This window comes from Alligator sinensis, unplaced genomic scaffold (genome assembly GCF_000455745.1).
Source record: "Alligator sinensis unplaced genomic scaffold, ASM45574v1 scaffold876_1, whole genome shotgun sequence".
Classification (NCBI taxonomy): domain Eukaryota; kingdom Metazoa; phylum Chordata; order Crocodylia; family Alligatoridae; genus Alligator; species Alligator sinensis.
The window spans coordinates 1,950,057-1,965,115 of record NW_005841938.1 but is presented as its reverse complement, the minus strand read 5'-3'; the positions used below and the strand labels follow the sequence as shown (position 1 = coordinate 1,965,115).

Genomic DNA, 15,059 nt, shown 5'->3' with positions numbered 1-15,059 from the left:
ATAGTTTCCTTAGCTTGAGGCATGTGGTTACTCCTTCCCTCTCCCAGGGGACTGAATCAAGAATTTTTATTTATTTATTTATTTATTAAATAGAGGAAGAGACACAATAGCATCGTTCTCAGTTCTTCCTTCTCATTCCATCTCTCCCTTCGAATTTTTATTTATTTATTTATTTATTAAATAAAGAGACACAATAGCATCTTTCTCAGTTCTTCCTTCTCATTCCATCTCTTCCTTTGGTTAGAGAAACCATGACTATAAAAAGGTCCATCTTCCAAGCTCAGGAAAGCTAAAGACTTGAATCTTCTCTTCTGCCATCCGTAGGAGTGTAACTTCTTCCTGACCCTGTGACAGACACATGTATACCGCATCAGAAATGGTTTGGCAGGTGTTAAAACAGCTCCAGCACCATTTTTATGGCAGCATTTTAGATTATCATGCATAAACAGTAAGTTGTCATAGTGGTAGCCTCAAAAGATAGCCTCATACTTTGAACTCACCTCAAAAGGTGAGGAGCATCACCGAGTAGAAACTAAGAGAGGTCTTGCTACAAATCGTCCTTTACAACAATTCTGTTGGTTGTTGTTGCACAATCAGTATGTTGCCATTTAGAGAAAGAGAGGATAATTCTTAGTGGCACGGCATATGGCTTTATAAATTAGATCTCCACATTGTTATGCCTGGTTGTCTTGCCTCAAGAAGTCAAGTCAAACTTCTATATCCCGCAAGGAATCTGCTGCCAGCAGAACTCTTAGCTTGACCAAAACTCGTAGCTAAGAAGTATCACTGCAATGGAAATTGGTGATTGATAGGCATCCTTTCCACTAAGGACCAGAAACTTCCTCACACGTTTAATTAATGTATTACAACTCATTATGACTGGGGTTAGGGAAGCACTTGGCAGCTGAAACAAAAACCCTTTATATTTTGTTTATATATAGCAAAATTTCTCAGTGGGAATATGAGCAACAAATGGGGGGGGGGAAGAGGTATGGCAAATATATGTTCTTCCACAGCAAGGTGGAAGGCAAGCTTGTTTATAGCTTGAAGACAATTTTCCAGATGTATCACAAAGATGGGTATTCCTTCTTGAGAATGTAGATGAATATCCAACCTGATTGAGCTAACAAAAGCCCTGCCTACAAAAATACACCCGAGAAAGAAAAATATTGTTGCACAAATATTGAGGTAATTTTGTTGGAAAGCAACTATAGTTTATTTGGTTTTCTTTATTTTTAACTTCGGAACAGGATTGCACTGAACTAATTCAAAGTGCTCTGGGTAGCCATCATACCGTTGATGCATAATTAAAGTTGCATTTTAAATTTAGCACTACCTCTCCCTGTCTGCAATAAGAGGAGGAATAGCAATGCAGAAGCCAAGGATTGTTGATCTGGTTGTTTGTGTTTTACTTGAAAAGTTTCTGTGCTTTACCTACAAAGTTTTCAAAGTCATCACTGAACAACTGAAATGAAATTATTCAAAAAACTGTTTGCTATCACATGCTTGCCCTCAATCTGCCTCATATCAACTTGTAATTCCTTAGAGAGAATGGCATTTTTTGAACAGAAAACAATGACTTGGAATCTTGCCACTTTCTTATTAAAAATGAGTATCTATGCTCAACCAGTTGTGTGTAGACAAAAATCTGTGAGTGCATAATTTCAAGCACAACATCATGCAAATGTATTCAGCAATTCTCCTTTCTTAAGAGAAAAATAGAGACTGCAAATAAAAACAAAGCCCTGTGAATTCAAACTGCATCCTGATAGGTTTTCTAGGATCAGTTTAAAAGAGGTGATAAAGGATTAAGATTACCCATTTTATAATTATGCTGAGAGATGAGAATCTACACAGAATGAAAGGGCATGGGTCACCTAATAAATTGCAGATAAAGCCATCAAAGACTAGGCGCACATTTGTACAATTTAAGTGATCCCACTATAAGCTTCTTCAAGCTAATTTACTTCCATGGCAGTTAACTTAATCTCTTTAACTGTTAAATTACTTCACTCCTTAAAGAAAGGGTTTTGAAGAAATTTATAGTGAACCTTTAACAATTTGGAGTTTAAATGCATTCGTTTCTTTGTTAATTCCGATATTTTGTGTAGAGCTTTTGACAGACCATCGACAACAAACTTCATTTAGGCTTCTTCATTTAATCTGGAGGAATTCCAAGCTTTGAATGTTAAGTGCTTAATAGTTCTGTATATTAACTTCTTTCATCAGATGCCCATGCACACAATGGTCTGACCCCTTGAATACATATATCCAGAACAAGAATATTACACCAAAAACTCAAGTCATTTAAGGGCCTTGATCAAAGCCTATCAAAGGTAATTAAAAGACCCTTACAAAGCCTGAATTTGGTAGGATTTGGATCATGTCCCAACCAGGGGAGGTATCTTATAATTGGCTCAGCAAAGTGCATTTCTCTCAGGAATCCAATATGCCCATTGATGCAGTTATGTAAGAGATGGGGATGCAAGAGGGATGGGGTACAGAGCAACTCATATTCATCTTGGAGAACCAACACCAACTCAGACTTCTGCAAGATTAGGAAGAAATGAGAAGAGGTCCAAGGCAGGACTGAAGTGGGAGGACTTGGGATGAACTTTAGAAAAAGAGGAGGGACTGGGTTCAACATTAAATATAGTGTTGCAAATCTGCATAACTTTACAGTGAATCCCACTGTTTTTCCTTCCTTAAGCCAGAGTGAATCTCAGTTTTCCATTGTTTTTTTGGTTTTTTTTTTAAGTTTCTGGTTGAGAACTCCAAAGAGCGATTCCAGTATACCCAAAGGTCTCAGAGTCCAGCAGACGAAGGACCCACTAAGCATTTCTTAAAAAAAAACAAAAACATGATTTTTCACCAGTCTCAACATTTTTGAATATTTAGTACCGATAAGCTATGATTTTTAGTGATCTACTGAGAAGCTGCTACTTAAATCCTCTCTCTTTCCCCATTGTCTCTCATCACGAAGGCCCTAAATGTTACAAACATTTGTGCACGTGCTCAACCATGCTCGCCAAGGCGTCCCACTGAGACCAAGTATGGGCATAAATGTTCACTGCATGGAGGCCTGGATGCAAGAATGATTTAGCAGCATCACAGAGCAGATTTTTGCATCACAGTATAACATTGCATAAAAAACAAACAAACAGTCTCCTGATACCAGATTATATATTAGAATGCTTAAGAAATATTTAAGAAATTCAACCTATTTTGGGGGAAAAAATAAATTTCACAAGGTTTGGGGGTTTTTTTAAATCATATATTGGAATATTATTTTATTTTGACAAGGAAGCTATTAGTTACAGTATAACAGGTACTTTGTTGCCAAACTGCCAACTGTTTCTTTGACTAGATTAGATATTCAATAACTTCTCAATCAGAGTGCAGTGGGTTTGTATTTGATTTGCTTAAAATAGAGAGCTTTATCATTAACATATGCTAGTAATTACTAGTAGAAGAATATGGAACGGACCACAGAATCACAACAACAGGCAGAGATCGGGGGGAAAAAAAAAAGAAAGAGGATGAACAGCTCAAGGCAGTCGTTCAGCTCTCAGCCAGCATTATGTTTGACACCCAGGGTATTTTAGCCACTTAGGCTTGGAGCAGTTGACTGAAGAAAATGATTGCAGATTGTACTGGACATGTAGGATTAGTGTGCCATATTTATGGATACGAGGGAAAGCTTAGGATCCTGGACCTCTATAAACTAGTTCAGCTGACACGCACACAAGCTGGCATCTACTTCATTGGCAACTATGAACCACAGCAAGTGTTCAGAAGTGTTGGCATCTAGTTCTGATCCAGATGTATCCTTTCTGTCCCAACCCATCCCCTCCTTCACCATGCTATTCCCTATCCCATACTGGAAAGCCTTCCAGACCCTGAGCCCATATTTAAGACATTGAAGAGATGCCAGAGCCATGTCTGCGTTTGGCATTACTGGTGTTTGGTGGGGTGGGGTCTCGCATCTGCTCCATCATCCCTTAGCATCAGATTAGATGGCTCAAAGGACAACAGGAAAAGGATCCATCAGACCCTTTACTATTCCTGGTGGGTTTTCCTTGTCTGGCACTGCAATGCAATCCAAATGTCTTCTGTATAGACAAGGAGACTCAGATTGTGTTGTGTTGGGAAGCAACCCATTCATTCTGCATTCAAAAACCTTGGGGTTAAGGAATACTGGATGACAAGTAATCCAGGGGAATCTGTGGCAAACATTTCCTTTATTGGTTCCAGAGAGACAAACTAAGAAACTTGCTCAAGGTCACACAAGGTGCCATAAGCAGAGCAGAGAATTGAACACGAGTCTCCCAAGTTCCAGACCAGCAGCTTTACCACCGAGTTAACCCCCTTATCTGATGGCAATTATCACTTGCATGAGAAAAGACCTGCAGCTTTAACTAGAGTGCAATGCTTAAACTGTAGCCTTTGCAGTACAGGCAACCCCCACTTAATGCTATTTCACTATAATGCTAGTTTTACATGGATACCCGATTCCACTTAGCACTCAGCGAGTTTCATTATAATGCTCATGGTCACCATCTTGGTTTGTCGAAAACATTTGGTTTCACTTAATGCTATATCTGCTTAATGCTCAGTTTTTTAGGAACTAATTAAGAGCTCTAAGCAGGGGCTGGCTGTAGTAGCTGACAGGCACACAGTCATCGGTTTCCATGATTCCATCTTAATGACTCGTCCATATTGGGTGGCTGTGCTAATTAAGAGTTGCGGGCACACACAAGTAAGAAAAGCACTCATCTAAGCAGCATTGTGTGCATAAATCAAACTTGTGGAAATGAGATGCACAGTGTCAAGGAGAACGCACAAGATATCAGAGGCTGATCTAACATCACCTGACAGTTGTGGCTGATTAAATTCATAACCCCTCCATTTTAATTTCATTCACAATGAAATTGTGCCAACAGCAGCTGATAATGCTTAGGCATTTGTCCTGCAGTGTTGGGATTCCCCACTCCAGCAACTAATAACAATTTCTTTGTTAGTTCATTCATGGGCACATTAAGAATCCTAGGCTAGTGTTGCAAGGGAGCAAAAATAGGCCTAAATAAGCAAAGATCAAACCCTAAATTTAAAGGGCACATTCTACCTTGCCAATCACACTTTGTGGTCCAAAATAGCAGTCTGGCTCTATAGTTAATTAAAAAAAAAAGGGACCAAAGATGCACATCACACTGGTTCTAATCCCACTTCTATCACAGTTATTGTGAAGAACAGCCCTTGGCAGTAAGCTGCCTCAGGACCAATTGCTAACTTCACTTTAGACTCCATGTTTAAAAAAAGAAAAAAAAAAAAAGCCTACCCATGTTTGAAACCTCTGGGTCATTTCTTGGGTCTGCAAGCAGCTCTTTCCGGCTAGATTCTTGCATTGAGTCAGGTGCCCACCAAGGTCAACAGCCCTCCATTTGGTTCATGGTTCACCTAGAGAGAGACGTTTCCAAGTCAGTGGGCTGGTACATATTTTAAAGCAACTCATATCACTCATCAATTTATGCCTGATACCAACTCTCCTGCTACTGACAGACCTACATGGAACAGCTCCAATGGAAAGAAGTGTGGAAAAAAGCCAGACCTCTTCAAGTGGGCTCCCTCCCCAACACACCCCTTCTATTCCCACAGACCATCTCCTCTAGTGCCTCAGGGGAGATGGTCCTGACGGTCCATACAAGAGATTCCCGACTCTCAGCACAGAAATCTTTGGAGAATTATCCGATCCACAGAATTTATTCACATATTGATTCAAAGTTTCATCTGGGGAAAACTGAATGTGAGCAAAATAGAAAGCTGGTTGTTGCCTAATTTAAAATTACTTGATAAATGCAGCAGTCTCTAAAGAATAGCTGTAAACATCCCCTTGTGCTGGCACATGATATTTTAACACAGGATTTCAAACTACAAGCTCCAACTGCCTGTTTTCAAGGGGGCGGCACAGAAGTCTTCACTAGCAGAACAGTGAATCCTACCATGCACAAACAGGGACGTCGTTTATGGCAGGATGGTGCACCGAGAATCAGGGGTCTAAGTGACCATAAGTTGTTTAATCACCCAAAATTCCAGGATAGGAGAATAGTGGCATAATTTGGAACAATTCTTCGAAAAGAGAGTAAGCACCATAATATTTCATTAGCAGTGTTCTTAATGAACTGGTATGCAAGACCTTGAAATTGAATTTACCATGTATTGAGCTACATCCAGTAGTTAAACGTTACATTTCTGTACCTCTGAAAGCAATCACTGATATAATAACCCCTTGTACTCGACCTTAGTGAGGCCGCAGCTGGAGTACTGTGTCCAGTTTTGGGCTCCACAATTCAAAAAGGATGTGGAGAAGCTTGAGAGAGTCCAGAGAAGAGCCACGCGCATGATCAGAGGTCAGGGAAGCAGACCCTACGATGACAGGCTGAGAGCCCTGGGGCTCTTTAGCCTGGAAAAGCGCAAGCTCAGGGGTGATCTGATGGCCACCTATAAGTTTATCAGGGGGGACCACCAGTATCTGGGGGAACGTTTGTTCACCAGAGCGCCCCGAAGGATGACGACTAGGTCGAATGGTCATAAACTACTGCAAGACCGTTTCAGGCTGGACGTAAGGAAGAATTTCTTTACTGTCCGAGCCCCCAAGGTCTGGAACAGCCTGCCACCGGAGGTGGTTCAAGCGCCCACATTGAACACCTTCAAGAGCAAACTGGATGCTCATCTTGCTGGGATCCTATGAACCCGGCTGACTTCCTGCCCTTTGGGCGGGGGGCTGGACTCGATGATCTTCCGAGGTCCCTTCCAGCCCTGATGTCTATGAAATCTATGAAATTGCCATTCAAGTTCTCCTTAACAAGAAATCCATTTTTAAAGTATTATAGTACAAGATACCGAACAGGAAAAACTGATATGTAGTTTTACTGTGTAAAAATATTAGGCAAGTAGGAATAAGCCAAGATACTGAATATATTCATCTCCATTTTAAAGATTATAAGAACTGCAGATTACATATGACAGAACCAATAATTTTCCTGCCGTAATTATAAGATATTTGCTTTAGTGCAAGGCTCTATATTGCAAATATATTTGCAGGTCTACTATTTGACCTACTTTGGCTAATGCTCAATATATTCACATGCACTCCAACAAAACCAGAGAAAATAAGTATACAACCATAACTGCATATCTATTAGGAAGCATGCCGCACAATAAATATATTAATAGCAAGCTTTTGGTTATTAATACTAGGGCACTATTCAAAAAAGCAGCACTGTTGACCTTGGCATCCTGGCCAAGCTCCAATTCCAATAATTGCAGTCCACATGCTAGTACTGTCCCTGCCTTTCAAGGGAAGCCCTCAAACCCTGTGAGCTAAAGAAGGCATGCATTATCTCACTGGAGGAACTCTCTTAGGCTAGCAGAGGTACCAGTCTTATACTCCAATAGAGGGCAGTGGCAAAAGGTGCTACACTACGTATTGCAGAGATGCCACACTTCTAAATTGCTTTACAGATGAGTTGGTTACACCAGAGGGTTAAAGAAAGAGCACCTTCTGTTTTCAGGAATATTTGTCCCCAATAGCTGCTGCTTGTACTGTAGCTGCTATATACTATTAAAGTGGACGAACACCCACAGGGAAGAGAGCTTGACAAAACATGCAGCTCTTTAAGTTAGTCAGACTCTCTCACTGTCTTGTCGATCTCTATGCTCTTGATTAGTTTAGTTTTGAGTGTGAAAAGGGAAGATTCAGTCCAAAAAAAAAAAAAGGGGGGGGTGGGGAAGGGAGGGGATTGGAATGGCTCTAGATGATGCTACATTGTCCTTTGGGTCCTTCGGACCTCCTGCTTTTTCAATTTTAAGTAAGGTATCCTGTCACTCTGCATGGGTGTGAACATTATGCACCAAACTCAGGCAGTGTCAGAAGTGATACAGCCATGTGATTTGCTCTGAAGGTGTCTACGGTCTTTGAATGAACTAACACAAATCTACTAAAAAAAAAATTAAATGGAGAAAAAAAAATTATTGGGCCAGCTCTTCAGCTGGTATCACTGGGTGAAATTCTATGGACTGCAGCAGTGTCACACTGATTTACACCTGCTAAGGACACAGCCTCAGTGCCTTGATATAGTGAAACCTTAAACCCTGCAACACCAGGGAGAAAGAACAGATAAGCATGTTGAGTCCTATCTAACAACGAAGGATATTTGGCCATATTCTGGCATGCAGCCATGTACAGAACTAGAGCAAGTTGTTCTCTATGGATTTGTTATAGTGACTATCGGAGGTCAGACAACATCAGAGTGACAGTCACTCTAATAACAGATGCTGCATCTGGTACCTGACTCTGCCTTCATTTCCACTGACTATCAAAATCTAGTCTGTACACACTGCAAGTGGGAAAAGCCCTATGAAGTCATTTGCACCATATCCCACCATCTCTCACCCGGTTCACTACATGTAGAGCAATTCTGTGCAGTGTAGTTCCCCTTTCCTCTTTAAAGGTTAGTCTCAGGTTAGGATGCCTTCCACCTCTTTAGTTGTATGAAGCTTTGGAAAGTCTTAAGATTTCAACCTAAATTCTCTCCCCATGTCAATATATTCCCACTACTTACATACTTTTCCATCTCTAAATAATCTTTGCCCCTCTCTAAGATTTGCTGAGGCTTCAGTAATGCTTTGCGCACTCTACTTTTAAACATCTCAGAGTTCAGGAGTTCACTTTTGTCCATCCATTGGGTTCACATAAAATTCACCTACTGTGCTCACAAAGTATCAATTCAATTGAGCACAACTGCTGACATCTTCATTTAGCTTGCTTAGTTGGCCCCATATGCAGAAGCGGCGAGCTGAAATCAGCAAAAGGAGAGGAACTCGACCAGAAAGAACTCCGTTTTGTTTAGTGGTTTGAAACTTTTCCAATGTCGTAAAAGTGAGGCCAACTAAACTTGGTGTTGGGTTGGGATAAATAAAGCTGGTTTTAAAAAGCAAAAGTCAATTGCAAGCTGGTATATGAATTAGATATTTAGCTGTATACCGATACTTCACAAGAACCTCAATGGTGGGACCACTACATAGAGATCACACATAAGTTTCAGTAGAAATTGGTGCCAGATAGGACTACAAAGAAAAAAAAAATCAACTCCTTTAGGTCTAAAACTTTAAATAATGAAGGATTTGCATGCAATTAACAGAATAATGATGAGCGTGCATACTCAAATCTGATCTCAGACTGAGCACCCAAAAGTCACTAGGCACTTGCTGAAATTTAGGTCGGTTTTGCCTTGGTGTAATTAAGGTCAGAGGTACTATGGTAAACAGGAAGTTGGACAAAATCAGGCTCTTAAGTAGTCCCCCTGACTTGAAAGCCGTGTTTCCTACCTGGAAGGAATTTGGCCAATATACATTTACCTGCCTGCCAATTTAATATATGCCAAACTCCTATTATGTAGTTATGGACACATCACATGCAGACTGCTAAAGGGTGATAATCTTGCCCACCTTCTTCCAATTTTAAGCAAACTAAAAAAAAAAAAAAAACCTACAAGGTAGCCACAGTAGTTCCTATTAAGAGCAGTACCTCTTATTAAGCCATCTGAATGTTCATCAGTTTTTGGAATGGTAGAACTGCATTTCACACTATGGTTTCCAAAGAAATAAGATGGGGAAAACAAGTACAAGCCCACTTTGCCTACTGCAATACAACATCCACATTGTGGGATACTACTGAAGTAATGAGGAACTGGATATAAGAAAATACCCAGTAGCGTCTGGTAAAGGCATCTTGGCTTCAGGAGACTGAAAAGCATGGGTGTTCATCTTTTTATGCATATAAATATCAGAGCTCACTCTCTCTAAACAGGTCCTTACACCTTACCCTTGACTCAAGCAACACTGCCACCAAGGTGAACCGTATGCTGTTAAGCAGGTGGAAGCAGAATAAATAGTGTTCTCTTGGGCATTAATGATGGATCCTACATCTACATAGTTCTCCTTTAAAGTCATGTTGATGTTTGGTGCATATGACTTATGTTTGTGCCATATCAATTACAGGAAATATTGCACTTAAACAGGGAATTACAATTGCCAAGGCATTCCTTCATAAATCATGGCTGCTCTGGCACTCTCCAACAGATTTTGAAACACCTACAGCAGTAAAATACCAAGAAGCCCATGTATCAGGCATGCTGCATTTGTCAGCAAAACATCCCACTTAACCTGAATTCTTGTACTCCACCACACATTTATTTATTGTCACTGGTTACCTTAAGAGCAATCCAAAGGCAAGGTAATCATCCTTTCCTGGAAAATAGCATACAGTAAACCCCCAAAAGCAAAGGTTTCAGGGAGAGCTCACTGCAAAAAAGACAGCTGCTCAGCAACAGCAACCCCCCACAACCAAAGTCCTCCTCCACTTTTCATTCTCTGTTTTATCCCCTTGGCTTCTTCAGTCAGGCCACACTTGAGTCCAATCAAGCTTAATTACATGGCCTATCTGCCAGGTTCCCACCTGTGGTCCATCAAAATTATTAACTCTGTAACTGCCGGGTTAGTCATAACTGATTTAAGGAAGAATCAGTGTTTTCCAATAACATCTCTCCTGAGACAGGCCTAAACACCACAAAACAATTTCTTGCTGTGGCCCATCCTTTGAGGGGCTGGACTCGATCGTCCGGGGTCCCGTCCAGCCCGAATGAATGTCTATGAAATCCATTTTTTGCATAAATCTGTCAGATTTGGGTGCTTTGCCTGGATGTGTTTTAGGAGGGAGATGTTGTAGATCACTGTAATGTTAGCAGTTGCCTTTTCCTATAGCCAGCAGCAGTCCTGCAAAGCAGTGTTTTGACATGAGCAATTCTCAGTGTTCTTTATATCAGGCTATTCATCTCAGTGCCTACAATTTCTAATCTAATTCAGAAGGCCCCAGTTTCTCTGCTCCCAGCCCCCTATGTTGAGGGAGACCTTTTTGTTTCTTTTAAAGTACCTACCTATGACAGGAAAGTGAAGTCAAGAAAACAGGCTGACCTGCTTCCTACAAATATTGAGGTCTATGGCCAAGTTTCAGAACTAAGTCACATTCATGGACAGCCCCTAGGGAATGCTATGGCCAGCTGTAGATAGCCTTGCTCTTGTAGCAAGGAAAGTCTTCATTCTAACTTCTGGAAGTTGAAGTAGCCCATTAAATAGCTGGTGCTCTTCCCATGGCATACCAAGTGATGGTAAATCCTGAATGTGGCTCAGGTGGAGATTCAGTACAGCACCACAAGAAGGCACAACACAGAAGAATACAGCCAGGGAGGAGAAGGTGGCTTGAAAAAACCTGTGTATGTATTTGAGTGCCGGGTGCTGTAGAGCAGTGTTTCTCAACCTTTTAAGTAGCAAGTACCCCCGAACTTCTGAAAATTTTAATAAGTGCCTCAACACTCAATTTTCCACGGGATTTTATATCTACAGACTAATGTGTGCCATATGTTGGAAGAAGAGCTGTTTATATAAGGCCATGATATGTCTGATCTGGTGTGGGTAGGGTTGCCACCTTTTACACCAGGGGTGCACAACTGAAGTATGTACCTGGGCTAGAGGTGATGTTGGCCAAAGCTAGGAGGGCTGAACCCAGTGCCATGCAAAGCGTGGCACACCAAATTATTACTGGGATATTTAATTTTTTTAATTGCACCAAATTTTTTGCCATAGTTTTGAGAGGAAAAGAGGGTGAGAGAGAGAGAGTGATGGGGTACCCACGTACCCCCTGCCTCTGTCTTACGTACCCCCAGGAGTACGTGCACCACAGGTTGAGAAATGATGCTGTAGAGGACTTGCACAGAAATGCCTCAGTATGATGCAGCACATTCCCATTTTGCTGGCCTTCCAGAGAATTTCTTGCAGCAGTGTATGCCATAGGGACTCCTTTGCTGACCTAAATACAGAATATTCCTTATCCCACCACTAGCAAAGGGACCTATGGCTGTGCTACATATGGCCCTTGGGGAATTGTCCTCCAACTGGCTGAGTGATTTCTGCAGCTCCTGCTGCAGCGGTTTCCAAAGTAGAGGTGTCAACCCCAAGTGGGGACTGAAGCCTAAGAAATCCAGCTGTTTATGCTAGTATTTGGGGGCACAAGGCCTAGAGAAGTGGGGAGCTAACAGGAAACATTTTGGGAGCCAGTGCCCTGTAGTATACAGGGACCATAGTAGGTGGGAACACCCTTCACTCGCTCGCTTTTTGTGCAGAGGAAATTTGCATCTGAAGAACTGGTAAAATCAGGGCTCCTTCATTATCAGGCAATTTGTTTCTACCAGCATAATTCTAAAATGAAGTGGGACTGATAAGCGAAGGTGAGCACATTGGTGAAGTGAATATTGAAATGGCTTGACTCTGCCAGGATTTCTGTGCATTCTGGGCTGGCTGCTCAGCCATGGGAGGGCTGGTAGATGGAGCCAACACTTCAACAACCTGCAGATGAAATGGGGGAGGGGCAGATATTAACAGGCTCACTCCAAATCTTCATGTTTAAAATATTTTTTAAACCCATTACAGCAGGAAGCACTATATCTTAAAGTGGCTTTCAAATGTTGTTTTTTAAGGTTGCCATTTAGCTTTAAATATGGCAAAGGATAAAACACAGGGCAGCTTTACCCAGTGTGTTAGGTACTTAAAGATGTCCTGGAGATAGGAGGTGCCTACTAAGCTATACAGAAGCCTGTAAGGAGCTTAAGTTCCTGACTCTCAGTGAAAAACAGTGGGAGTTAAACACCCGGCTCACTCGTTTTTTTAAAGTCTCCTTAGGCAATTAAATACCCCTAACCCTAAGTGCGACACAAAACAGCAGAGACGAATCTAGACAGGGCTTCCAAGCTGTGTCCTAGTTTTCATTTTTTTTTACATAAAAATGTGGGATTAAATGTTTTGCCTTCCGCAGATAAGCAGAGCATCAGATCCTGTACTTTTATTGGATCAGCTCCCAGAGCACTCTCCAGATTTAATTAATGAATTTAGCCTTGTTGGTCATCTGTAATCTAAATAAGCATCAGCAATATTTTACAGGGCAGGGAACAGGGGCATACAGTTGTTAAGTGGCTTGCCCAAGGTCATATGGTAAGTCCGTGCCAGAGCTAGCAATGGAAGCCATATCTTCTCTAATTAATCACCTCCTCTACAATATTTTTTGTAACTAGAGGGTGCATCTACACATGCATTTAAGTGAGACTAAATTTAATGCGCATTAAGCAATTTTTGGCCGGTGGCTACATGCGCAGGGACTTGACACTAAAGTTAGTGCACTTGGCATCAAGTCCCTGCAGCCCTGCCATATACCCCTAGTGGCTGGTCAGACCCGGCATTAAAATTAGTGCCAGGTTGTGTCTACATGTACATTAATGCACTGTAACTAATGGTGCCTAAACTTGATACCTGGATTTGCAGGTATCAAATTTAGGTGTGATTAGCCTAACTGCACCGGTTTTAATGTGTATTAAGGGCACACATGTGCAGACGTGCACCTGTAACGTGCATTAAATTAGGCTAATGTACATTAACACATCTTATGTAAATCTGCCCTCTATTCCTTTGCAATTAGGGTTTCTTGTAAATATATACACTGGGCTTGTATATGTCTGTGGCATCCTTGTTTGCAGGGGACTCTCCATGTGTGGGTCATGCACGCCCTGAATGGGGATCTCAGATACTTCTGCAGCAGTATCCACTCACTCATTCTATGAACGGAAGGTAGGGCTGTGCGAAGTTTCAGTCCCTGATTCAATTCGGCAGAGATTCGGCCCGATTCAGTGGCTGGATCTCCGAATCTGAATCAAATCAGGAGACCCTTTAATCTCTCTGAATTGGATCGGAACCCTCTGAATTGATTCAGAGAGATTTGGAAAAATTTGGCAATTCAGATATAGACACAGCTTTAAGTGTTTTTTCTACATACCTCAAGGTACCAGGCAGGTGGTGAACGCTGCGATGCTGGGGCAGATGGAGCTTCCCACAGGAGCATGGGGGGCTCCCCAGTGCGCTCAGCAGCAGACCCAGAAGTGAACCAGAAGCACTTCTGATCCACTTCCAGGTCCGCTAGGGAGCACACGGGGGAGGGAGGGCGGGCCTTCCCAGTTCAGCAACTGGTTCTTCCTGGGTCTGGGAGGCCAAGCCAGGGGGGCGCACAGGGGGCCCCTGCGTACTCCCTGGCGGACCCAGAAGCAGACCAGAAGTACTTCCGGTCCACTTCTGGGTTCGCTGCCGAGCACACGGGGGGGCGGGCCCCCTGCACTCCTGTGAGACATTCCATCCACCCCAGCATCACAGCATTCACGAGCTGTGCCTGGTACCTCAAGGTATGTAGAAAAAACTTTTAAAGTTGTGTCTATAGCCAAATCGCTGATTCTCTGAATCTGCATCAAAACTTCAGATTTAGATTCAACTGAATTGAATCAGGGACAGTGATCCAAATCAACTAATCGAATCAGTGTCCCCGATTCGGGCTGAATTTGAATTGAATATGGCCCATTTCGCACACCCCTAATGTAAGGTGCTTGTTGGTCTGGGATCTAGGCAGTGGGACAAGTCAGGAAGTGGTTGGGCTAAGTGAGGAGCGCACTCAAGCCAAAACGGATGGAAGACCGTGTAACTAACCACTCACCACTGCACCCGGTTTGTATCCTCATTTGGGTCTTTCCTGAATCCAGCAGGTTTTGTGAGTCTGTAAAAGCTAGGCTGAGAGATTTCATGTACAGATTCTCTAGGTATTTGGTTTTCCTTATATCAACTTCCTGTCAGGTACAGGAACTGAAATAACAAATAAAAAATCTCTTTAAAATGATTCCTAGTTATTTACAGACTTGTTCCCAATTATTTACAGTGTTTTGGGGTCAGTTCTTACTTTATCCAAATTGGCTGACCAATTCTGAGTTACCAGGTCTATACAGCTCTTAGCAAGAAGCCTGGGAGATTCCCTATGACATAAAACTGGCAAGTCATATGACCATAGTTCTCAGAAACCAAGCTACTAGCCAATTCTATCTATTATTTTTGGCTTAAAGAAAATGCTATAGGCTTCT

General features: G+C 41.9%; 1 long non-coding RNA gene across 3 annotated transcripts in view; it reads right to left on the bottom strand.

Moving 5' to 3' along the window:
• Positions 1-201: 201 nt before the first annotated feature.
• Positions 202-15,059, bottom strand: part of LOC102376100 — a 27,955-nt gene continuing 13,097 nt past the window's right edge. For 2 of the 3 annotated variants that reach the window (XR_003093094.1, XR_323364.3), the window contains 2 exons: positions 5,339-5,457; positions 202-345 (listed from right to left, as the gene is read on the bottom strand). This is a non-coding gene — a long non-coding RNA (uncharacterized LOC102376100). Of the gene's footprint in view, positions 346-5,338; positions 5,458-10,271; positions 10,413-15,059 lie in introns of those variants that run through there. The other variant, XR_323363.3, reaches the window with a different exon arrangement.